Source organism: Ursus americanus, chromosome 18 (genome assembly GCF_024610735.1).
Source record: "Ursus americanus isolate L20-20 chromosome 18, mUrsAme1.1.p, whole genome shotgun sequence".
Classification (NCBI taxonomy): Eukaryota; Metazoa; Chordata; class Mammalia; order Carnivora; family Ursidae; genus Ursus; species Ursus americanus.
Genome location: NC_142144.1, coordinates 10304898 through 10331201, shown reverse-complemented (window position 1 = coordinate 10331201; position 26304 = coordinate 10304898). Strand labels below are relative to the sequence as shown.

The window sequence follows — 26304 nt, the reverse complement described above, 5'->3', positions numbered from 1 at the left end:
ATTTGAACGCAGATGACTGGCTCTTAGGAACCTGCTCATTTCACTATAGCAGTTTGATTTTCTATGGTTTGGTGGGACTTTCCTTCCTTTAAATTTTTTCTTGTCAGAAACCAGAAAAAAAATTTTCTGCTCCTGACTTTGAAAAGAACTAGTTTTCCAAAATCACAAGAACATAGGGCAGTACAATGCAATTTCACATGCAATGAAAACAGATTTCTGGGATGTTAGCAAGTATATACAGTCTAAATTATGCATGGAACTTCTAAAAATAGCCAGATATCATTTATTTATTAGACTTCATGTCTCCAGAAAAAGTAGAAAAACTCTATGATTTCTTTAAAAAATTCAGTGAAGTATAAACAATTTAGTCTAATTTGGAGAAACATAGTATTTGCTAAAAGAGACTAGTCTCCACTGCGCAAATGCTCTGTGCCAACATTTTAATGCTCTTTGTAAGAATTTATAATATCTTAAAAGAATGCATCTCTAGATTATCTATCATATGTGAATGTGAAAGCCCTTTGTAAATGGTAAAGCCAAATTATCATTAATATTATATTAAAGCATTCATTCTGCTTTAAAACAGTTCCTTGGGTCACCCGGGTGGCACAGTTGGTTAACCGTCTGCCTTCGAGCTCAGGTCCTGAGGTCCTGGGATGGAGCCCAGAGGCCAGGTCCCTGCTCAGCGGGGAACCTGCTTCTCCCTCTCCCTCTGCCACTTCCCCTCCTTGTGCTCATTCTCTCTCAATCTCTCAAATAAATAAATAAAACAGTTCCTAAAATTTGTGGTTGCCTTTTGATAACAGATGACTAGAATATACCAGATAAGACCCTTAATTTTGGGCAGACAGCAAAACGCAGAGGAAAAAAAGCACAGACAGTAAGATAACAAGGGTTTAATCAAAGCTTCATTACTAAATTTCTAACTAAAATTCTCTCAGCCTCAGGTGCCTTAGTTGTAAAAAGGGAAAACAGTAAGTTCCTCATACAGCTAAATGAAAGTTTTAAATGACAAAATCCCTAGCGCCCAACACAAAGTAGTGTTCGATTATTGTTAGTTCTCTTCCCTTTAGGGAGGTTTTTTTCTCTTTGTAAGAGTCAGACAGATGTCCAAGTTTGCTGGTGAATAAGGCCTACATAGGAACAAGGACTGCATTGCCCAAAATTTACGATTAGAAATCACTTGGCTTCTTAGTAGGTTTGGGATTAGGCTTTTGTTATTCCTTCAGTCACACACTTTTTTATCAATCATTCAATAACAATACAATTTATTCATTCAAAGAATCACTGAGCACCTAAGCAGCAGCAAGCTAAGCACAAAAATGCCTTAAACTTCAAAAGGAGCACACAGTCTAGTAGTAGGGACAAACCTTAAAGAGACAACATGGTGCTCTAAGTGTATGATAAAGGAAAGTCCAGGATTATGGAAGTCCAAAGTAAAAGCACTTAACCTGGTAAGGGGAAGGCAACTTGGAGGAAAAACCTCTGAGATGAGTCTTGAAAGATAAACAGAATTTGTAGAAAAGGAAAGAACAAGATAAGGAGCTTTTCAGGCATAAGGAATAGTATGAGCAGAGCACTGCCAGGAGAGACTAAATCACATATTGAAGAACCCGCATATGCAACGTGGCTGGAGCTCAGGGGAAGAGAAGGCTGATAAGGCAGGAAGGGGTTTCCTTTGTCAAGCTCCAGCTGTGTAACTCATTCCAGCTGTATGCAGCAATTCACTGAACTTGTGTCGGGAGGGTGACTTCAGTCCCATCTGAGAGTCTAATGGGCTAGTTCCTCCTCAATCCAGCTAGCTTAAGAAAAAAGTCATACAACATACTCGGTTTTATGATGGGCATGTGCACTCCAAACACTAGCTACTTTCCATCTAGCAGTCAGAAAACACCGCTTGAGGGGTGCCTGGGGGCGGCTCAGTCGGTTAAGCGTCTGCTTTTGGCTCAGGTCATGATCCTAGGGTCCTGGGACTGAGCCCCATATCAGGCTCTGTGCTTGGTGGGGAGCCTGCTTCTCCCTCTCTTCCCCACTTGTGCTCTCTGTCACTATCTCTGTCTCCCTCTCTCAAATAAATAAAATCTTTAAAAAAACATGAAAGAAAACACTGCTTTTGAAACCAAAAAAGTTATCTGAACTGGGTAATTACTGAAATATGTGTAGCTACTCGAGTTGTGCAAACTTCTCTGGCAGACTTTTACTTTGTTAACTCACAGGTTAAATACATAGAAGGCTCTCAATAAATACTTAATTAAATTACAGTGAGAGAGAGAGAAGCCTTTAATGTATTCTTTACTAAAGGGCCAAGTGAAATGAAGACTTTAAAATAAAGAAAATTCCCTATTGTTTTTTTCCCCTTCACATGAATTTGGTCAACCTATTTCTTAAGTTTCTTTTGTTTTCAGATCAGACTATTTTCAGCTGAGAAAAGCTCTAAAAATGGGAAGTCTGTATTTTATTGCTAAATTATTACACTCTGACATTAAGTCTTTAAGTTAGTTCCATGCAGAGGCAGCTGACAAGCATAGTAAAGCTTCAGTAAAAGTCATGATTCATTCATGATTCACCATCAACAAATATTGACTGAGAACATAAAACCGTCAGCATGATCAAGGAAAAAATTCAGAATGGATGAAGCAGAGAATATATCTAGTTTGGGAGCTATGAGGAAATGATGTGGCTTAGGAAATAGTTTATTAGGGCCCAACAGTGAAAGCCATGTCAGGTTAAAGCATTTAAATTTTATCTAAAGATAGGGCATCAAGTTCTCAAGTAAAGTCAAATTTGCATTTAGCCACTGGGTGGAAGATGAATTAGAGGTGGGCAAGACTAGAGGCAAGGGGGCCAGTTGGACTGTTGCAGTCAGATGAAAAGATGATGGTTTTGACCACAGTGGTGGCAATAAAGATGTCACTTGCTGTAACATGGATGAACCTTGAGGATATTATGCTAAGTGAAATAAGCCAATCACAAAAAAACAAATACTGTATGATTCCACTTATATGGGTTATCTAAAGTAGTCAGATTCATAGAAACAAAGTGGAATAGGGGTGACCAGGGGCTGGGAGAAGGGAGTTGTTTAATGGGTACAGGGTTTCCATTTTCCAAGATGAAAAAGTTCTGAAGAGCTGTTGATCAACACTATAAATATACTTCACACTACTTAACTGTACATTTTAAAAGGGTTAAGACGGTAAATTTTGTGTGTTTTTTACTACAATTTTTTTTTTTAATGCAAAGAGGAGGTTAGGCTTTTTTTGTTTCATTTGGTTTGGTTTAACATTTTTCTCTATTGAACCTCTGAGCAATGTCTCTTGCTATTTTACCAAGTTGTAAAATGAATATGGCTAAATGGGATCTGATTTGTAGGGCACCAAAGTTCCGCATGGCACCAAATATCTTACCTTATTACTTGTCATGCTACTTAACATTTCCTCTATCAATGTCATGGGTTGGTTTTTTTTTTTTTTAAGCTTTATTAAAAAAATTTTTTTTTTAAAGATTTTATATATTTGTCAGAGAGAGAGCACAAGCAGGAAGAGCTGCAGGCAGAGGGAGAAGGAGACTCTCTGTTGAGCAAGAAGCCCGATGTGGGACTCAATCCCAGGACTCTGAGATCATGACCTGAGCTGAAGGCAGACACTTAACCAACTGAGCCACGCGGGCATCCCTCGATTAAAATATTATTGAAAAATCACTTAAAATGTAAGAAGTAGTAGACAGAATAAAAAGTGAAATCTCATAATTCTACTCCCGACCAAAAGTTTTACTGGTTTGGTATGACTCCCTCAGATCTTTACTGTAAATACATGGAGAAAAAAGTCACTCTTTAAGGCCACTCTTAAGTGACTAATTCAAAGCCATTAACTAGAGATGGTATTTTGACACAAGTCCTTGAGCCCTTCGCCTCCCCTCCAACTTTTTTAACCAAGCTATCACCTAGCTTTTAAAAATAGTAAATGTGTTTATTCAAGTATAAACATAGAGTGAAATACAATTTATCTCCAATGTATATACAGTTCAAAGAATTTTTACAAAGTGAACACATTTGTGGAATCAACAATACCCAAATCAAGATTAGAACATTAATACTTCAGAAACTTCCTTTATGCCTCCTCCCAGTCATTATATTGTCAGTAAAAGAAACCACCATTCTGACTTCTATCACCACAGATTAGTTTTGCTTATTTTTGAGCTTTTTATAAAGGTAGTCACACATCATGTTATCTTTTGTGTCTGGCTTCTTTCGTTCAACATATTGTCTAGGAGATTCCTCCATGGTGTTGCATGTTGTGATAGTTTGTCGGTATCACTGCCATATGGTATCCCATTTTACGGGTTATAACACAATTTATTTATCCACTCTACTGTGGATAGATATCTAATTGTTTCCAGTTTGGGACTATTACAACTAATGCTGCTAGAACATTCTTATACATGTCTTTTGGTTCATACTTTACCCATTTTTGTTGGGTATACGCCTAGAAATAAAACTGCCTATGTTCAACTTCCACAGATACTATTGAAGAACTTCCAAATGTTTGTCACAATTTAAACTCCACTTCTGCTGACAGAGGCTGAGTATTTGGGTTGTTCTCACCAACACTTTGAGTAGTCAATTTGTTTGCTATTTTAAGTGGGTATGCAATACTACCTCATTTTTTTTAAACTGTCATTTAATTTTTAATTTTCATTTTTCTGATATCTAGTCACGTTGATTACCTCAGGCCAGAGTGATAGATCTATATCTGGGAGTTAGACTTAATATATCTAGTGACCAACTGGTTGGACAGAAGGAAGAGATAATCTAGACAGATTATCGAGACAGAAAAAAAGACACTTAGGGAAAGAAAGGACAGAAAACATACTCATTTCTGAAACCATTTACTTGAGTTTGCTAATGGGAGGGAGGGAGTGAGATATGAGAGCATGAAGGTTCCACATAAAAAAATAATTTAAAATAAACAAAAATGTTCAACACCAACCATATCTTAGGTGGTAAAGAAAATAGACTTATAATCCTAAGGAGGCAAGATAAAGATAAACCACAATATTTCAAAAATAGAACCTCACAGATGTTTAAGAACTCCCCACTATAACTTTCAGAAATCCCTATGAAGATAGAAAGAAATCTCTAGAGTGATGAATCCCAGCAAATGGAATTAAAGAAAAAGTCAAAGCCTTAAATAAAAGACCAAGTTCACTAAATGCCACGATATCACGAAGACATCAGTTAGAGAAGAATCTTCTGTTTTCATACAAGAAGGCCATCTCCGATACCTATATCAAGTTTCCGTATTATGAGAACATTTAGAAGAAAAGCAAGGGTCACAATTAACCAATACAATATATGAGGATTAAGGATGAGGTACAAGATTTGGAGCTGAGCTCTGTCCTCTGAGACTCACCTCATCACTGGAATATCTACCTAAGTACTGCTTCTCACCAAATATTACATGATAGTTAAAAGCTTGGGGTCTGGAGTCAGGTAAACCTACATTCAGATCCTAACTCTGTCCTCTCAGCTATCTGACTCCAAGCAAGTGACCTTCTCCACCTTTGAGAAAAACAGTAATGACCTACAGAACCTCTGTGAACAATTACTGAGGTAACACAAGTAAACTACTTAGTATAATCCCTGATCCACAGGAAGTGCTCCACAAATGTTAGCTGATATTATCATCTGTAAAATGGGACCAATTCACATATGCATAAGATTGAAAAGAAATAAAATGACATGTGTAATGCCTAGCTACACAGGAGGAACTCAAACAGTAGATATTATCCCCTACTTTTAGGGAATTCTGTATCGTTCACCATCAAATGGAGTATGAAGTGACACAGTGCACTGATTAAGAACACAATGGGTCTGGAACTCTGGAGTTCAAATCCTGGCTCTCCTACTTATTAGCTATATGATCTTGGGCAAGTTATTTACCTCACTATGCATTCCCGTTTTCTCCCTCCCCTCCCCTCCCCTTTTCTCTTTTTCTCTCTTTCTCTCTTTCTTTCTTTCTACATATGTTCTGTGCCCAGCATGGAGCCCAGCTCGGGGCTTAAACTCATGACTGTGAGATCGAGACCTGAGCTGAGATCAAGAGTCAGATGCTTAACCGACAGAGCCACCTAGGCATGCCCCGCCTGCCTGTTTTCATCTATAAAATGGGAAAAATAATAAGTACCTACGTTACTGGGCTGTTGTGAGGATTAGACAACCCTTCTTTTAAGTACTTTATATATAAAGCCCTAAAAACAAAACCCGGAACGTAAGTACTATATAAGTATTAGCTTTTCTTATTTTAATAGTACATGTTTTGTCTGAGACTGTTTTCCATTAAAGAAATTAGAAAATTAGTTTGGATGAAAGCAACTTAACATTTTTTTATGGTTAAGAGAAGCCCAATGGAAATACTCATATACTCATACTCAAAAATTGAGGGGGAAGGGAGGCTGAAAGAAAAACAAGTTAAAACACAGGAACTATATCATTACTAAATAAATGTGACCTCATCTATCCAGAAACAGTTATGAAAAAAAAATGTGCTTTCTGGTTCTGCCCTAATTATGCAAAAATTCAGATGAAGTTAGCCTACTTTCCACCGAAAGAAGGGAATCATTTTTCCTAGTCTTACTTTACAGAAGTCTGATAACCAACATATCTAGAAGGACTGATGCAAATGCACATCGTTTTTATATAAACAAAACATCACTTAGAACAGAATAACCAATTCTGGAAGACTTCTTAGAAATGTCTTCCTGCATTATACTAGCATTTTCTTTCCACGCTCCGCAAATCTTCATCCCTGGACAAATCAGAAGAGGTATCTAAAGAGGCAAAAATGCAAGTAAGTAAGCATACTTTAGAATTGGAAGGGAAATCCCATGTTTATTCTTAGAAGGTCATGAAGTAAATCCTGTGGATTGGTTTCTGTAGCTAACTTACGAAGTGAACAAAATACTAAATGCATCAACAACAAATAAAATTGGTAAATTGTAATTTATCTGTTTAAGAGTCTATGCCTACCAAGGCTGTGGGTTTCTTGAAAAAAGATCTTACTCATCACCAGCCTCTAGTACATAGCCTGGTACACATGGAAGGTGTTCAATAAATTGTGACTGGATATAGTCAGTGAGCACCTCCCCCCTTGTGCAAGGTACTATGTTAGGTGCCAGAGAGCCCATAATGGTTCACTTATACTGATGCCAAATGTTTTAGACTATTTAAAAATTAAACAAGGCTAGATTTGGTTAAGAAGCTGCAGCTGCAGTTGCACCTGCTCTCATCCCAGACTTATTCCCACAGCAAGGCTAGCCTCTTCTGCATGCCTGCTGAAGCAAATCAAATATTTCTCTCAAATGATGGAGAGTCACCTCGCATGCAGTTCTGATACGGTGTTCTTTCTGCTCAGCAAAGGAGGCAAACTCCAGAATCTCTGGTCATAAAAATGTGATGGTTAGCAAAAGCAGGTGCTGAGTAAGCCTGGTACACTTCCAAATGAAGTCTTGCCATCTAGAATTGTGAAGTGAGGATGCCAGACTGAAGAACATCTGGATTTGCTCCTCTGGCTTTGAGCTTTCTCTAAGAGAGGCCAGGAAAAAGTATGCTGTTGCCAGTATGTGTATGTGTAATTGCATACTCAAATACTGTACTTCGGATAAGAGTCCAAGACTTGGCAAATGGATGGAATGCAGCACATGGGTTTTCCTGAATAGAGAACCATGCAAGGGAAGGGCTTCCTTGCAAAACATAAACTAGGCAAGGTGTGAATTGCCCCTCTGTGTCATATTTTGGAAGAATCTACCCAGGAGAATAAATTCTTGGGAGTTAGACGAGGAGGAATGCTCAGAAGTACATGAGAGGCAAAAGAGCACCATTACCTCAGAAAGCACTAAGTTTATCAAACAATAACTCTTTATTTCCCCACCCTCAAAGAGATAAATATATGTGATTATAACTCAGTACATACAGAAAAAAAATATTGAGCTGCGGACTCTGGCGGACAGACGGTGTTGATACTAAACAGTGTGAGCTTTGGCAGCTGCACTATGTACTCTTTCAAATTCTTACATCATTACTCTGGTAAGGGCCCTGTACCAAGTTGGCATGGGTTCTAATGCGGTTTGGAGAGAGAATTTCTTGCCTTTTTAAAAAAGATGACCTACAAATAGCCTTTTTTCATACAACAAGAAAATGAAAATATTTCTCTTTACTCCAGATTTTGTTTTAAAGGACAAAGTCATGTTGCTAAGTTATTAAGAAAGTGTTAGAAATAATTCTGAGATTTTAAAGACCATACAACACAAGCTCTAAAAAGACTTCTAAAACAGTAAATGAATGTCTCTTAAAATAGTGATGATCTATTTGTGGTAATAAAGAGTCAGCTACAAAGAATGATAATTACCTTCATATTTATACTGACACTGGCAGCTTAGGTACTCTTTAGAGGCCAAGAATGGGGGGCCCTCTTTACTTCATCCATGAAAACTCAGATTCTCTGGGTCCTCAAATGCAAAATGAAATAGTAACATCACCCTACAAGACTGTTCTCACAATATCAAGTACATGACAAATCTTCAATAAGTATTAGGTAGGCTTTTGAAAGACAGAACCTTTAAAACTGGTGTTTAGTTAGAACTACCATATATTTAAAAGAGCTAAGTGGTCTGGCTTTTCTCCAGTCAGATTCAAGAACGGAAAAAAAATTATATATAAACTGGTTTCAAGATCAAGATTGGGTTTGTCCTCTTTAAACAAGTGATATCAGAAAAACAAGACTTTATTCTCTATACTTCTCCAGTAACCTCCAAGATAAAGACAAAAATTCCAAACGTGTAAAATGACAGGTTAAAGGAAAAAAAGAAGAAAAAAAAAAACCTTAGCTCTCATAAATGAGGTATAATTTGACATGCTTAGAGTGGCAGGCTTTTTTTTTTTTCATTTTTATCATGAAATATTTCAAATTTTCATAAAAACAGTAATAATAGTAAAATGAAACATCACTCATAAACAATCATGATCAAGATTTTGCCCCATTTGCTTCAGATATGATGATAGCTAATGATAATTTACATATGGTAAGGTAAACAAATCTTAAGTTTAAGTTTGATGAATTTTTACATATGTATACATAACACATAACCATCACCCAGAACAAATTAGGGAATATTTATAGCAGCTCACAAGATTCCCTCATGTGACCCTTCTCCCCCCAAAGTGTCTATTACTCTGAACTCAGATAGCATTATTTTGTTAGGTTTTCCTTTTACCACTAATAATCATATAATAGCCTTTACTTTTCTGTTTTCCTAGATTGCCAGTGTCTATTTTGATTATACACCCCATTAAAAAGTTCATATAATAGTCTTAATATCAATAGTAATAGTAAAAGCAGGCAAACCACCTAAAAACCATAGTAAAAAAAGTCCACATATTGAGAATGCACATAAGCCCCCCCCCCAACATCCTAAAAGGAGCAAAAGGCTGAGAATAGTAGCATAGAAGAGACCAAAGGGAAAAGTGGAATTTACTTTGATTTAAATAAACCCTAAAAAAATGCACCAGTTTTTTTTTTAAATAAGAAAGATAGCAATCAGTACACATGTCTAAACCATATTTAAGATGATATTCAACAAAAATGTAAATCCTTAATATGGTAATTTTTACTGCCTGTCAGTGTCTGAATAAATCCCACTCCAAGTACATTTTCTTTAGAGTTTACAACCATTTTAAGGCCATGCTCCCATGCCTAGAAGCTGACAGTCTTCCTAAATGAGCCAGATTCCTACACAATCTTAGCCCCAGTACACATACACAAATTTGAAAAGTACCCTAATCAGCAGCTTTTTCATGGAGTAAAGTGCCTTCAGTAACTGTAGAATTTAGTATTTGAATCAAACAACACAACCTAGTTGATCTGATATATTCAACAATATGTACTACTGTTCAATTAATATGTTCATGTGACCGGACAACATACGACTGTAAATTATTTTCGTACATGGAAAACAATGGAGTGGAACAGAATATCTTGGTATAGTGACAAATGCAATAACCATTACCTTATCAGAAGGGTTATTGGGAGCATTAATTAAGATAACACAAAGAAAGGGTGTTACTTTTCTCACCTCCTCAGCAGTTCTTATCCCCTTAGACTTAGATGGACTAAGCTGTGATTTGACAGAAATGCCTTCTCATCTCCATATCCTGGAGCAACGTAAACAAAGATTCTACTTCTAACAGTCAAAACTTTCGCAAATTCATTTGTGAACCAAATATCTCTAAAAGAGTTAAGAAGTGAACTTTGGGATAAGTTCCTTTCATGAGTTTGCTTTCACGTAACCAGTTAAGACACCATTGAGGAAACAAAATTTTGAGAAGGTGGTAAGAAAGCCCCAAGGGCAAGAGCTCCAGTCCTAAGAACTTCCTAGAAACAAAAGATATGCTGAGGGCATATCAGGAAGCAAAGGTACCCAAACTGCACGTGGCTTACCAAGAAATGACCACCACTCTCCCTCCTATACCTCAAGTTTCCACTCAAGACGCTAGCTAAGCATTTATGGTTAGTCCCTTTTACACATGTTACTCTTCAAATAATATTTTTATAGAGACTATACAAAAATAGAGCAATTATTGTAACTGGCTGCTTCTGATCACTGCTTATTTTGAAGACAGAAATAATCACCTGCCAGTTACTGATTTTACTGTGATGGACATCTTATAGAGGATGCTTTGATCTCCAAATTGATTTATAAGCTGCAAACTGACTATCTCCTAATGTTAAAAAGAGGAGTGTGCTAGACTTTTACAACTTTCTTCCATGTGCTTTGATCTAAAAAATAACTATGTCAACTCAAGTCAGCTCCCCCCCCCATTCTCTTATTGTAGAGCCATTTCTAAGGAGTCAAAGAGGGTACAACTTAACATTAATAATATGAACAAAAATGTTCACATTTTTCATTGATTTTTCTAACTTAGGAGTTGAAAATAAGACATTTGACACACACCCCCAAAGTAGATACAAAAATGCAATTTCTAGAATAGATAGATTACAGGATTATTTTTCACATCTCAAAAGGAAATACTGCATTTATTTAAAATCTATATATTTAAATGACTTCATTTATATACTATTTAGATAATGAATAAAGCAAGGGACATGCATTTACAGTTTAATACAAACATTTATCAAGTGCCTGATATACTGTGTATCTAAACAAAATGGGTCTGAGTTTATATTAGAGTAGAAAAGATAAGCCTTGCACACAATTCTAAAATAAGGTACACCATGAGACGTGCTATAGAACCAAGGAGGAAAGAAGAGATGTTGGGGAGAAATCTGGGAAGGCGTTAAGAAGAATCTGGCATTGGGAAAACAATTAATTCTTTTTTTTTTTTTTAAGATTTTATTTGTTTATTTGACAGAGAGACAGTGAAAGAAGGAACACAAGCAGGGGGAGTTTGAGAGGGAGAAGCAGGCTTCCCACTGAGCAGGGAGCCCCCATGCAGGGCTCGATCCCAGAACCTTGGGATCATGATCTGAGCTGAAGGCAGGAGCTTATTGACTGAGCCACTCAGGCACCCCAAGGGAAAGTAATTAATTCTACCAATCCAACCCATATTGTTTTCACCCCTCTGCACACTTAAGCATTTACTGAAAAGTCTGGCACCAGACAGCCCAAGGTTCTGTGACCTTGACCAAATCTGTCTCCTATTAGAGTCTTCATTTCTCATACACAAAGTGAGTATAATATCAAATACCTGGCAGGACTGTTGAGAAAATTAAATGTGAATAATTCCTATATTTATGTAAATAAGTTTATATACACTATCTACACATATAAATACATATCTGTATACAAATATACCTGTATATTTTATCTACTTATATGTACCTAAATATACTTAAGTATATGTAAATATATACTTACATATACGATTTATACATATAATGAATATATATATATTTATATATATGTATGTGTGTTTATATATATATACAAATCACAATGCCTGACACTGAAAGGATGCTCAAGAGGAGGTAGTTTATTACAAACATCTACTAAATGCTGAATCCTATGCCAGGCTAACAGTGCCTCTGCATCTGGACGCTGTGTGGTATGTTGTTTAACTGCTTTTACATTCCCAAGATCATAAAAGAGCAAATGCCATGTGATTTACTTCTTATCCCCCCAACAAGGAGAAAAAACATACATAGTAACAATATTGTGCAATCACTAACAGAGGAATCAGTAAGACTCAGAAAATACATGATATATACAACGAGAACATAAAAAATTGAGTTCATAAGGCACAGAAGAAAAAAGTTGCTAAATACAATATTTAAGCAATCTGCATTGACTGATCAACCTTCACTGAGGTTTCACTATGGGCAAGCTAAGCCCCAAGGGGATGCCAAAACAATACCCCAGGGGTTGTCTTTCCTATAACCCACTGCAGCCCTATGAGTCAACTCGGAAGGGATTAGGGAAGCTTCAACCATTTGCCTAGAGTATTATTTTTATTAGAGAGGGAGAGGGAGACAGACATGGTGGCGGGGGAGGGGGGTGGTGGAGAAAGGGGGAGAGGGAGAGAGAGAATCTTAAGCAGGCTCCATGCCCAGCACACAGACCAATTCGGAGCTGGATCTCACAACCCTGAGATCATGTCCTGAGCTGAAATCAAGAGTCAGACACTTAACCGACTGAGCCACCTAGGCACCTCTGTCTAGAATTTCTTAACATTTGGACTCCATATTAGTGGTTCTCAGAGTGTGATCTACAGATGTCTTCAAAACATTTTCAAAACTATTATTGTACTAATTATAAGACATTATTTACCTTTTTCACTATGTTGACATTTACAATGATGGTGCAAAGCCAACGTTGGGTTAAACTGCTGGCTTTAGCACTCATCAAAGCAGTGCCACCAAAATGTATTGACAGTCATTGTATTTACCACCACCACACACTACAGAGAAAAAAACCAAAAAGCCATTTTAACTTAAGAATGTCCTTAACGGGGACGCCTGGGTGGCACAGTCGTTAAGCGTCTGCCTTCGGCTCGGGGTATGATCCCGAAGTCCTGGGATCGAGCCCCACGTCAGGCTCCTCCACTGGGAGCCTGCTTCTTCCTCTCCCCCTCCCCCTGCTTGTGTTCCCTCTCTCGCTGGCTGTCCCTCTCTGTCAAATAAATAAATAAAATCTTAAAAAAAAAAAAAAAAAGAATGTCCTTAACAAAGCAGTAAGGCTTACTGATTTTAAATCTCAATGCCTGACTATGCAACTTTTTAATATTTTGTGGGACAAAATGGAAAACACACTTAAAGCACTTCTCTACACAGTCTCAAGGAAATATGCTTTAAGCTACTGTTTGAGTTGTAAGGTAAACTAGCGAATTTTTTCATGGACCACCATTTTACTTGAAAGAACAACAGAAAATTATGGTTATTCAGACTTGGATGTTTGACAGTTAATATCTTGAAAATGAACAAAGTGAGCATGTCATTTCAAGGAAAACAACTGGCAGTATTTGTTGCCAGTGATAAAATTTAAGCCTTTAAATAAAAATTAGAGTTTTAGAAAATTTGTATCTGCTACTGTGGCCTCACAGCTTCCCAGGAGGTGTTTCCCAGGAGATTAGTAGTGATATTAAGAAAACTGATTTACTGGATTTCATATGATGAAATATGTCCATATTTAGAAAATCTATATAACTTGTTAAACCAGTATTTTCCAAATGACCAAAGCATGCTGTTACAAAATCATTCATGGATAAAAGACCCATGCAAACTGTAAGGGGATTTTTAATAAAATAGAGAATGAAAAGTTCATTGATATGGTTTCAGATTCCACAGTACAACTAACCTTTAAGAAACTACCAACTATTGAGATCTGATACACTATGGAAGAAGAAAGTACAGAATTATCCAAGCTATTAAAATTCTTTTATCACATACATCTGTATATAGAGGCCAGATTTTTTTCATGTATTTCAGCCAAAACATATTGATACAGATAGAATGCAGATGCAGATATATGCAAACATAATAATTCAGTTGTCTTTTTTTTTTTTTAAGATTTTATTTATTTGACAGAGAGAGAGGGAGAGCACACAAGCAAGGGGGAGTGGCAAGCAGAGGCTTGATCCCAGAACCCTTCATCCCAGGACCCTGGGATCATGACCCGAGCCGAAGGCAGACACTTAACCAACTGAGCCACCCAGGTGCCCTGAAAATTCAGTTGTCTATAACAAAGCCAGACATTAAAGAGACCTACAAAAATACAAAATTATGTCATTCTTCTCACTAAGACTTATTTTGTTGTTGGTGGTGGTTTTTTGGGGGAGGGAAACTATAGATATTTTTATAGTTATTTTTACTTTAAAATGTTACTTATGTTGCTATGTAATAGGTTTATCATTTTTATTTTAAATGAATTAATAAATATTTTAAAATGTATCAACTTTAATTTTTTTTTAAGATTTTATTTATTTGAGAGAGAGAGAATGAGCGGTAGGGAGGGACAGAGGGAGAGAGAGAGAAGCAGACTCTCCACTGAGCAGGGAGCCCGACGTGGGGCTCCATCCCAGGACCTGGAGATCATGATCTGAGCCAAAGGCAGACACTTACCAACTAAGCCATCCAGGTGCCCCTCAACTTCTAATACAGTGAAAGGTGATAGGTATAACCCACATAAACAAAGAGAAACTCAAAAATTTTTATGAACGTCAATTTTTTTGTGTGGCAAGAGATCTCAGAGATCTGGATTTTGTTTTAGTTGGTATAATTTTTTTGTGAAAAAATATTGAAATTGAAGTAACATATAGCACAGTCAAGACTTGAATCTGGATCTCTTGATTTCAATTTTACATTCATTTTACACCACGATTCCTGTATTCACTAAGACAATGGTTTAGAAAACCCTCACTGCATTCTTCCCAGTAGGCAGGAAGTGTGACCAAATAATTACAATATTAATAACTGAAATTTGAATGTTATGTATCACATATTTTTATACTCCTGCTTTCACTTAGCTCTCACAACAACCCAGTGGTATAGGTACAATTAATTACTTACCACCATTTTGCAGATGAGAAACAGAGGCTAAACCACTTGTCAAAAATCACACAGCTACTACACGGCAAAGCTGGGATTTGAAAATAACACTTCTTTTTGTTTGTTTGTTTGTTTGTTTAAAGATTTTATTTATTTATTTGACAGAGATAGAGACAGCCAGCGAGAGAGGGAACACAGGCAGGGGGAGTGGGAGAGGAAGAAGCAGACTCATAGCAGAGGAGCCTGATGTGGGGCTCAATTCCATAACGCCGGGATCACGCCCTGAGCCGAAGGCAGACGCTTAACCGTTGTGCCACCCAGGCGCCCCTGAAAATAACACTTCTAACAAAGAGATATTGTCAGCAAAAAAGCTTCCTCATAACTGCCAATCAAAATATTTGTGTGGTCATCAGCAATGGCATTTATGGAAATAAAGGACCTGAGACTCTGGCTCAGTACACTGTCAGATATAGACAGAACAAAACACTAGCCTGGAGTATGGCCACACAAATTTAGATCTACACAGAGAATGGCAAGAAAACAAGCAAATAGGGAAATGTGCTAGATATAACCATGCTGCCTCTCTTCCTTACCCATCCAGCATCTCTACCATCACCCATTAAAAAGAAGTGACAGGAGTCAAGGGTGAAGTATTTGTCACTGACATACAGCTGGGGAGTGAAAACTCTTGGCAGGTGTTCTCTAAGCTATAACTCCTCTTCTATGCAAACAAACCCCCAAGCTGAGTCCTCCTGGCTTTATCACACTGAGCCTTGACAAGAGCCATCATTAGTGTCCAAACTCCACTTTTTCCAGGCTGATGACATGTGTCAGGCCTTGATTCCTGGTGCCATTCCCGCCTGCCAACTCAGGAAAGGCTTCTGTAATGCCTTTGGCTTTTTTGAAATACCTCAAGTCACAAGACAGCAGCTGACACCAACTCCCTCCCAGAGGATGGGCACTTGGCCAGGAGCCCAAGCTGAAGTGGATTTGGAGGTTCTTGATTTTTACTGAAATCATTTCTACCTTCTCACTGGCAATTAAAATAAATTCCTCCCCTGAGCGCAGCCAGAGGTTCTGCAAGCCTCTTCCATCCAGTGGTAGTCACCTTTGATTAGAGAGAAGTGTTAAAGTGTAGCAGCAGCTGATAAATGTCAGAGCCTGAAGGGCCTTCACACCTTTTGATCACTTACAGCTATTCCTCATTTCATATCATGGGCAGTTTTTATGCCAACACCGCTCAGCATCGCTTACTTAGTCAAATACTTTAGGCCAGGACGCTAAATTCAAGTCAATGGTCCATTTGCACTAGTTCTGGGTGTATCCCTAAGGCGAAGATGTTTGACCTGCCAGGGAGATAGATTTGAAGTATTTTTCAGATTGCCAACAGGACATTAGGAAACTTCTGCAAAAAGCATGCTTTTTCACGATGGAGAGGCAGTGTCACATAAGTAAACAGACGTGTGTGCGCACACACACACACACGCACACAGTCAAGGATTTTAATTCTGACCCACTATATGACTTTGGGTCTTCATTTCCCCTCTAAATCCATTTCCTCGGGGTTCTGGGGTGGCACAGTTGGTTAAGCATCTGCCTTCGGCTCAGGTCATGATTCCCAGGGTCCTGGGACTGAGCCCAACATTGGGCTCTCTGCTCAGGTGGGAGCCTGCTTCTCACATCTCCCTCTGCCTGCCGCTCCCCCTGCTTGTGCTCTCGCTCTCTCTGTCAAATAAATAAATAAAACCTTTTTAAAACAAATCCATTTCCTCACCTGTTAATGAGAAGTCTTAGCCTAAACCAGAGATTCCCAAATGTCCATGAAATGGCAATATCAGAATCCCCTGGGGGATTTTGAAAACTATAAAACCCATTCCTAGAGTATCTGATTTACTAGGTTTAGGGCAATGCCTAGGAATTATCTGCAATCCACTTTTCCCATCATCACACTTTTAATTCCGATGCAAAGTCATATTTGGAAATCACTACTAAATGACCTCCAAGACTCCTGATAGCTTTGAAAGTTCTAAAACTATAGATTGGAATTTATTTTCTATTCATCCCAGGATTTTCCCCCTATCCTTGATTAGCATTCCTATGCAAGCATCAGGATTGTCCAATTTCAGGTAAGCAATGGAGAAATAAGTCTAAAACCAGTATGCCACATATTAATAGCTTACCAACCTATACACTACTATTTCATTTATGAAAGTATGAGGCAGACCTACACATAGCTTTTTAGAAAATATACACTGAAAAATAAAACCTTTAAGACATCATATTTTGCAAAGATTCAACTATTTGCTGGAAATAGCCAAGAAAATCAACATTTAAAAAGCATTTTACCTAGGGGCACCTGGGTGGCTCAGTTGGTTAAGTGTCCGACTCTTGATATCAGCTCAGGTCTTGATCTCCGGGTCGTGAGTTCAAGCCTAGAGTCGGGCTCCACGCTGGGTGTGGAGCCTACATACATAATACAAAAATAATAAAAAGCATTTTCCCTAAATGTTCTAAATAGTAAGTTAGTTATAAGACAAATATGTCTAATTACCTATAACTTTTAACATCTTAACATTATAATCTATCTGAAACAATAAACTTTATAAAAACAGACATCAAGTTTTTAAAGCCTATAAAGTGTCATATGATTAAATTTAACCCAAACTAAAATAGGTCAGAGAAAGAAATACATATATTATTGGTAGATCAGCGTTTCATCATTGTAAAAAAGGAAAGATTAAGTCCTTCCTTGATCACTGTTCTTCTTTATTTCATTAACTGGTTATTGCAAAACACATGCCTCTTGGCTCTCAAGGACTTTTAAAATCTCTGCCAACACTTTTCACACACTGCAATAAAACCCAAGATTCTTTCCACCTCATTCCTAATGCTCATGAATATTAACTACTGCATGATTTTGATTCCTATTTCTTTTATGACTTTATAGTCCCAACTCACTTAATGTACTCATTCATTCAGGTCAGCTGAACAACAGTCCTTGGTACAGAGTTACTTAAAAGAGTTGTTCACTGATTACAGATATCCTGTGAATTAATTTACCATGGAAAAATGAAGTCCTGCTTCCTGTGGGTTTACAAAATAATCTGAAATAGTAATATCTTAAACATATTACGTCATTGTAACTAGGGGATGGAAACTTCAGATGGTCCTTAGAATATTTTGATAGGTTTTGAAAAGAAATGTCCCATTTGAAAAGAAATACTGTCTTCTGGCACTAGGCCAATGTGCTATTTCAGTGAGTTGGCCTGCCCACCTCCTCTTGTCTTCCCAACTCATAAAATATCTGAAATAACCTGATATAAAGTTGCCATGTCAAAAAGTAAAATGTTCCAAACTATAGAGTTTAAATTTCTCTTTCTACCTTTCGATTGTCTGGTAAAACCTCAAGCAAGCTAAATATAAGAATGTCCAGTAATTCCATATACAACTGCAATCTTTAGCATACTCTTCCCAAATACTCAAGTAAACATTCTGAATCCAGCACTCTTTGTAAGCACTGCCTTGAAACAACACATTGTCTCAGTCTAACTTAAGGCCAGAATTAGTAGTCATAGTCCTGGGATCCAAACCAAATTGTTGCTGGGGAAGTGGGGAGAGGAGAGGAACTGTCGCAAAGTAAGTTAAATTCATTCAAATATTTGTGTAACTTCTCATCTGGCAACTTCTTTTAGAAATTCTAATTGTACTAAGTGCAAATTTACTAATTAATGGTTGGTTTCTGCAATTGGGTACAGAAATTGATGAAGCCTAGTAACTACTTTTCCAGGGATCGTCCCTGCCAGTTATCACTGTCTGGTTGTATCGCACAGGTTATAGCATAGGGAACAATGTGACTAGATGATGATGACAGGTTGCAAAAGTAGCAACACTTCACCAGTGACAAGGCTAGATGGTGAAATCTTGGTCTACAGCTCTGTTCAGAATTTCCTAACCTGAAGTTTATAGGGAGGCTATGGATGGGTCCTTAGATTCCAAAACTGAAACTGCTTTCAAAATTTTGTGTTTATGTGCATATATTTAGGGAGAGAATCTATAGCCTTCTGGAAAGTTTTTAATTATATTATCTAATTTAATCCTCACAAGCAATATGAGGGAAGTACTTCTATACTATTATTCTTATTTTAACAGATTGAGGAATTTGAAGCTCAAGGGAGCTAAAAACTTTTCCTAAGGCCACAAAGAATGTGGTAGAGAATTAATTTCAAAAATGTCTTTGAAACATGCATATACATATACACATATGCAATGCAATAGCGATTCAGAAGTTATTTTAACTATAAAATAAAGGTTTTACATTAGTGTAAATGGACTAAAACCAGATTATGGATAAAATATGCAATTTAATTTGGTAATATGTAAATACATTGTAAATGATATTTTGAAACAACATATAGAAATACATATAAATTTTAACGTGTCATGTGCTGTTTTACACACTTACCATATATTACCTCATTTAGTTCTCACAATAGTTTTTTTTTTTAAGATTTTATTTATTTAATTGTCAGAGAGAGAGAGCACAAGCAGGGGGAGCAGCAGGCAGAGGGAGAAGCAGGCTCCCCACTGAGCAAGGAGCCCAGTGTGGGACTCGATCCCAGGACCCTGGGACCATAACCTGAGCCAAAGGCAGACGCTTAACAGACCGAGCCACACAGGCATCCCTCACAATAGTTCTATGAGGTAGACACTATCATTATCTCCATTTTATAGATAAGGAAACAGAGAAGTTAAGTAATTTGCCCAAGGCCACATAGCCAGTAAGTTGCAAAGTCAAAATTCTGGCTCCAAATCTGTACTCTTTACTATGCTATAATATTACTTCTCCAAACACTTATATATGAAAAATTTAAACTATGGTCACTCTAAAGGAAAAAAAGAGAAAAGCCAAATAAGAATCCAATTTGGAAAAGTCTACCATGATAAGGTATTTCATTTATTCTATTTTAGCACATATGGACCAAGAGCAATGAGAAAAGAGAAATCTAGAAATTACATTTGCATGCTACTTTCACATGCATGACCTCATTTGATTTTCACAGCTGTGTGCACAAGGCAAGTGCTAGCTGTCCCACATCTTAAAGATGAGTTAACTGATGCTGAGAGGTTAATCCCACCACTCATTACCTGAACTTTCCTGCCTCTAGGACTTCCTGTGTAGAGTCTTCCCTTTATTGGAGTATCTTTCCTTCTCTGTCTAGTAAAAATTCAACTATACATTTGAGTCCCAGATCAGATGTGACCCTCAGATATCTCTTTCCTGGCACTTTTGGGCAGAATTAACCCTTTTCTCTAGTCTCCCTTAACATGATTTGTACCATTTCACCAGCATAGCAATCATTCTCTTTGTCATCAGCTATGTCTTTGTCTGGTTCCCTGGGCAGACACGGGGCTCCACGATGGCAAGGACTGTACGTAAGAGAAAGGATCCTAGGATTTCACTGCCGAATTAGCAAAAGGATAAAGCAGAACACCAGCAGTCTGAATAAGAGAAACATGGATTCATGCTGACATGCTGTTGTCATCTTTATAACTTAAGAATTTGTCCTCTAAGTTAGTAGCATTACCCCCAAACCCTTCTAGAGGTGCTCCCTGCATAATGCTTGGGATGTATCTGGACACACAGCCACCTGAGATAATGACTCCTCTTCTCTTCTATGCTACTAATCCCTCAAATATATTGTTTTATTGAATTTATGATTCTTGTTTCTTTCAAGTATATCAAGAGGCCTCATGAGGACTATGAAAACAATTACATCTCCAATGTGGGTTTCGGTATTTCGTAGTACCTCTGGAAAAGGAAAAGAGGTAAGTAAAACAGTAAAGGATGGCATGATGAATTTTGACAAGCTCAAAACCAATCTAAATCAAGAATGAAATAGACCAACTTATTAAATTTGTAGTTTCTATAACTCTTGGCTAATTTAACCCTTAATGTTTTTAACCCTTAGACTTCATCCTTGCATTAAATACATAAACCCTTTAGCAAACTCATTTAAAATACCCAATGTGTACTTCAAACTTGCCTGATGACAAAAACTTAAAGGACTTAAAGCAAATTAAAGGAGTGAGGACGATGGTGGCCTTCCCTTCCGTGAAAAGTAATTATCTCCAATGCAGTGGGAAATACCCCTATGTCATTCTAGAAACTTACCTTTCACTCTGCTCTAGCTTTTCAAATCTATGAAAATCATTCTTCTTAGAATGCTATGAATTTAACCAACAGTATTTTGTAAACATCTAATGGCTTGGAGCAGCAGAAGTCAGTATTTTTTTAAAGTCTGAACATCTGTCCAAATGGTATAAGACATTCACATCTCTTCATACTATCGGACCAAGGGGAAGACTATTTAAAGTAAACACATTAAAGAGTTTTTAAACTACTACACAGTAACAGTTGCTTGATTTTTTGTTGTCGTTTGTATACAATTCACTGTCATAACACTGAGAATTCAACAAAGCTGGCTAACTGGAGTGTTTTGACAGAGGGTAAAATAATTAAATTGACGTAGAATGTAAACAGTTTACATTCAAACCAAATTCTCAGTGGTTGATTTTTTTTTTTAATGGGTACCATTTGGCTGCTTTAAAAATGAATTTGAGAAGAGTCAACCTTTAATATTTAAACCTAAAGCAAATGACAATAACTATCCCTGATTAAAGATTAACCTTAAATCAGCCAGCAGTTCTATAAGCCTTTCTTCTACTGAGCGCTCCTCAATCCCTCCCATAATAAAACCCTACATTCTGAAACCCCCGAACCCTACCCATATAATTAATTCATTTTCCAGATTTTTAATCAAGGACATTCAGTAGCCAGTAAGAAATAACCAGTATGTCCATAATGCACCAATACTCTTTATACCAAAGCAAAGACACCTAACATTTTAGTTACTGTGACCTTACAGAGAAGAAATACAGGCTTTCTACTAGGTGATAGGGCTTTTTGTTTTTGTTTTTTCAGTATGGAAAATAACTTATAGACTACCACTGAACTTCTGTGGCAGCTTAGTGAACCAGGATCTCAGCTAGAGAGATCGCCAATTTTGAAGGTCAATTTTTTTCATCTTCCTCTATGAAAAATTTCACCTACAGACCCACCTACTATTTATACAGGCAAACAAGAAGAAAATGTTTACTAGTTTGACATAGCTCTCAATGAAGATGCTACTTCCAGATATATAACAGTAAGTTCTGTGGTGGACAAGGAAAGAGGTGATGTGATCAGTGAGCTGTGCATTCATAAAGCCCAGTATTCAAGTTCTGGCTTAGAACAGTGACTCCTGGCTATGTAACTTTGTGCAAATCACTTCATCTCTCTAAGATTCAGTTTTTTCATGAGTTACAAGTGGGTTATTTTGAGTTTAAAGAGATAAAAATATACAAATCCCAGCACATAACAGAGTCCACAATATATGTTGATTTCTTTTACCCATGCCCTTTAATAATTAACCTACTACAAAATGAGGCACTTGACATTTTCCAGAATTAAAAAAATAGTACCATTCAAAGCCATTTTCTCAGCCATCCATTGGAGTCTGCTTGTATAAATAACTGCAGTCTCACAAATTCATTAAGTTCATTAGCTCTGTGCTGTACACAAACTGATTTCATAATCTAAATACTCTCAACTTGAAAACTGGAAAAGAACACGAGAACCTCTATCAGCAGTGGTTTCACTGCTCATTGGCTCCTGGAACATGGGTACAGGGTGAAGAAGGGCTGCCAGGGCCAGAACCCAGCCTTCAGAGGACTCCAAAGAACATTCAACGCTGTCGGTGAGTTTGGGATTTGAAAAAACCACCGACCGTTGACTGTACCTTGGGGTCCTTACAAACAACACTACATTTCCTGAAGCAAAAGAGCAGGCTGTATCTCTTCACATGTCACATAAGATCACCAGAACCAGTCCTGCTGCCTGTCCCCCAAAGATGGTCCAGTGAATTTTTTAAGAGCTCCCCCTATTTCTATTGCCCATTGTTCCCTGCTTTGTGTTGTGTTTTTGACAAACAAGTGTTTTATTTCAACAAGATAAGGAGAACTCCACTATAATACCTAATGTACTTAAAATGTTTCCTAGAAATATGTCACTCTGGTGAGAAACAGGATACAGCAAGGAGAGACATTAAAAATAAGTATTTCGGGGACGCCTGGGTGGCATAGCAGTTAAGCCTCTGCCTTCGGCTCAGGGCGTGATCCCGGCGTTATGGGATCGAGCCCCACATCAGGCTCCTCCACTATGAGCCTGCTTCTTCCTCTCCCATTCCCCCTGCTTGTGTTCCCTCTCTTGCTAGCTGTCTCTATCTCTGTCAAATAAATAAATAAAATCTTTAAAAAAAATAAGTATTTCGGTTTTGAGCGAAATCCAATTAAGTATTTTATACCCATTTCTCCCACATCCCCTCAAAACTTTAATTAAGGATGAGAGAAGGGTTTAATAAGCCAAAATAGCATACAACTGTCTAATGTCTGTACAATTCTTATCACATTCTACCTCCAATTACAGTTAATATGGTTAAGTTTTGACAGCCCTGTTAGAATACAAGCTGCTTGAAAGCAACTATTGCCTCACTATTTCTATCCACGCATATGCTTATTTAAATGTTTGTTAAATGCAAGTAAAAAGTCAGGTCTGGAGGCAGAGCTCTGGGAGGAATCTCCCTAACTAGCTATGTGACCACATGCAACTTTCTGAGTTTCCAAGTTTTCTCATGTATAAAACAGGAGATAATAAGAACACTTACTTCATGGAGTTTTGAGATTCAATCAGATAATACATAAAGTGCTTTGTATCATTTCAAGTACACAGTAAACACTTAATATATGTAAACTACAATTATTATTTAACCCAAAACATAATCTGTGGTAATTTACCTTGAAAAGCACTCATATTTCTCAGTCCAAAACAGAGAGGAAGGGCTAGGACCCTCAACTCTTGTTTCTATCTACGAGGTACGCAAGCACTGCCTTGTGGTCACAGAGCTACCTGTTAGCTTCTCCGTGAGCTCCTTCCATTCTCTGAACCACAGTTCCTCATTTTAAAGAATCTCCCAATTGTAATATCAGCATGACTTATAATTATGTGGGCCCTCAATCACTGGTTACTAAGAGAGATACCAGACCCAGACCTCAAAGAACGAGTGTGGAAAAGAAGAGCCAGGAACTCAGGAGGGCCGAGGCAACTCTACCAAATGGAGACATTTGATGATGGCTGCACTCAACATTCATTGCTGTCGGTGGGTTTGAGTCTGAATCAACTCACTGATCAATGAATGCAAACTGCGGACCAAACAACCTAAGGGAAGCAAAAGCAGAGTCACCTGAGTGCATCAGCTACCATGCTGTGGGGGAGCTGCTGCTGTCTCCAATATACCAGCTAAAGCCTCTCTTGGTCTCTTTGGTTCTAATATGAAATAAGTATTCTAAATTTCTAGTGCTTTACTTTTTCTTATTTTTAAAAAATGTTCTAGAATTAAAGAAATGATATTTTATAGGAAGAACAAACTATTTACCTTGATATCACACCACGTTAAAAAACCAATGCTTTCATAATTTAAATAAAAAAAACCATATACTCATTTAAAATTCAAGTATTAAAATATATAAAGTAAAAAATATCCCTTTCTTCATCATCTTCCATTTCCCCAATGGAAATCACCTATAAATATAATAAATAATAAGTTTAATAACTTGTTATAATCAATAAACTTATTTATTATATTATCTAGTATTATTAAAATAATAAATATCATAAACTATACACTTATTTTATATCCTTAGAGACCTTTATCCATGCACATACAAATGGATACATATCTATAATTTTGTGGGGCTTTTGAGAGGTGGCTTAAACAAAAATGAGCTCACTTTATATTTACTGCTGTATAATCTGCTTTTTCACTCAGTTATACCAGCCAGCTATTATAGACAGCCTCCTGCAACAATCTTGCTATATTGTACTGGTTCTTTTACTATATAGTATGCCTCAGTATGAAGGCCCTGGCTATTGCTATTCAAACGTACTTAATCTCTTTTGACCAAAACTATGAGGATCATTCACTCTGACCTTTGCAAGCCATGTCCCTCAAACAAGAAAAGAACTTAAGTGAAATGGGAAATGCACATCATTTTTCTAAACAAAATGTAAAATATAGTACCAATTCTCTGACTTCCATAACATAAAATGAGATGAGCCACTAAATCTTTCATGATAATCACAGGAAAACAAACCTTGGTCACCAATAACTTAATCATACACTTAAGTCTGAGATAGAGAAAAAGAGATTCTCATAGCAAAAGTCAAATCAAATAAAGCAGTAGGAAAAGTCTTATCAAGGTAGCTTCCAAAACCAGGGATAGGAAGGAAGTAGAAGTGCAGGTATAATGACACAAGAACTAAAAAGAGAAATCAAAGCCAAGAGAAAAATGCAAAAAAATGACAAGAATTCAAGAAAAATAGAGGGTTCAGGCCAGTGTTCCCCAGTCTGGTTGTATATCAGAATCATCTGGACTAGTTGCTTCGAAAAATGCAGATTCCTGAGTTCTACCCTAGACCAGATGTAGGGTCCTAGAATCTCTATTTTATTATACCAAGCATTCTAGGCATTATTTTTCAACCACGAATTACTTCCAAATTTTCTGAAAACATTAGAAAAGAATGCCCAACACGTTTTTTTGAAAAATGTACACCTGAACAAGCGTGCCACTTATTTATTTACACAGAGAATCTATTAATATTCTTTAAATATGCCAATAAAAAAATTACCCATTTCAGCCACCAAAATCCTATGCAGTTTCTCTTGGATATAACTAAATGCTACATGGGTGCTTGGGTGGCTCAGCTGGTTGGGCATCTGCCTTCTGCTCGGGTCATGATCCCAGGATCCTGAGATTCACCCCCCACCCTTGCTGGGCTCCCTGCTCAGCGGGGAGCCTGCTTCTCCCTCTCCCTCTGCCGGCCGCTGCCCCTGATTGTGCTCTCTCTCTGTCAAAAAAATAAATAAAACATTTAAAAAATAACAAAACTAAATGCTACAGAAAGGGAAACAATTATGTGAGTTTAAGGGTATTTTTGCAGCTAAGATTGTAAATAAATACCCGCAATAGAGAAAATATATGACATTGACAGAGAACATAAGGAGAACAGTTCAGAGACCATGTTAGGGAGTCATGAGGAACATCACTGAAAAGGTAAAAGGACAAATTACAGAAGACCTTGTGAGCCAGGTAAAAA

At 37.3% G+C, this 26304-nt stretch overlaps 1 protein-coding gene and 1 long non-coding RNA gene across 5 annotated transcripts in view; one reads left to right on the top strand and one right to left on the bottom strand.

Moving 5' to 3' along the window:
• Positions 1-26304, bottom strand: part of NR6A1 (nuclear receptor subfamily 6 group A member 1) — a 219634-nt gene that overhangs the window by 130525 nt on the left and 62805 nt on the right. The window lies entirely within an intron of this gene.
• Positions 1-26304, top strand: part of LOC148108554 (uncharacterized) — a 63452-nt gene that overhangs the window by 12591 nt on the left and 24557 nt on the right. Inside the window, exon 2 of the long non-coding RNA XR_015727309.1 lies at positions 20789-20879. This is a non-coding gene — a long non-coding RNA (uncharacterized LOC148108554). The remainder of the gene's footprint in view (positions 1-20788; positions 20880-26304) is intronic.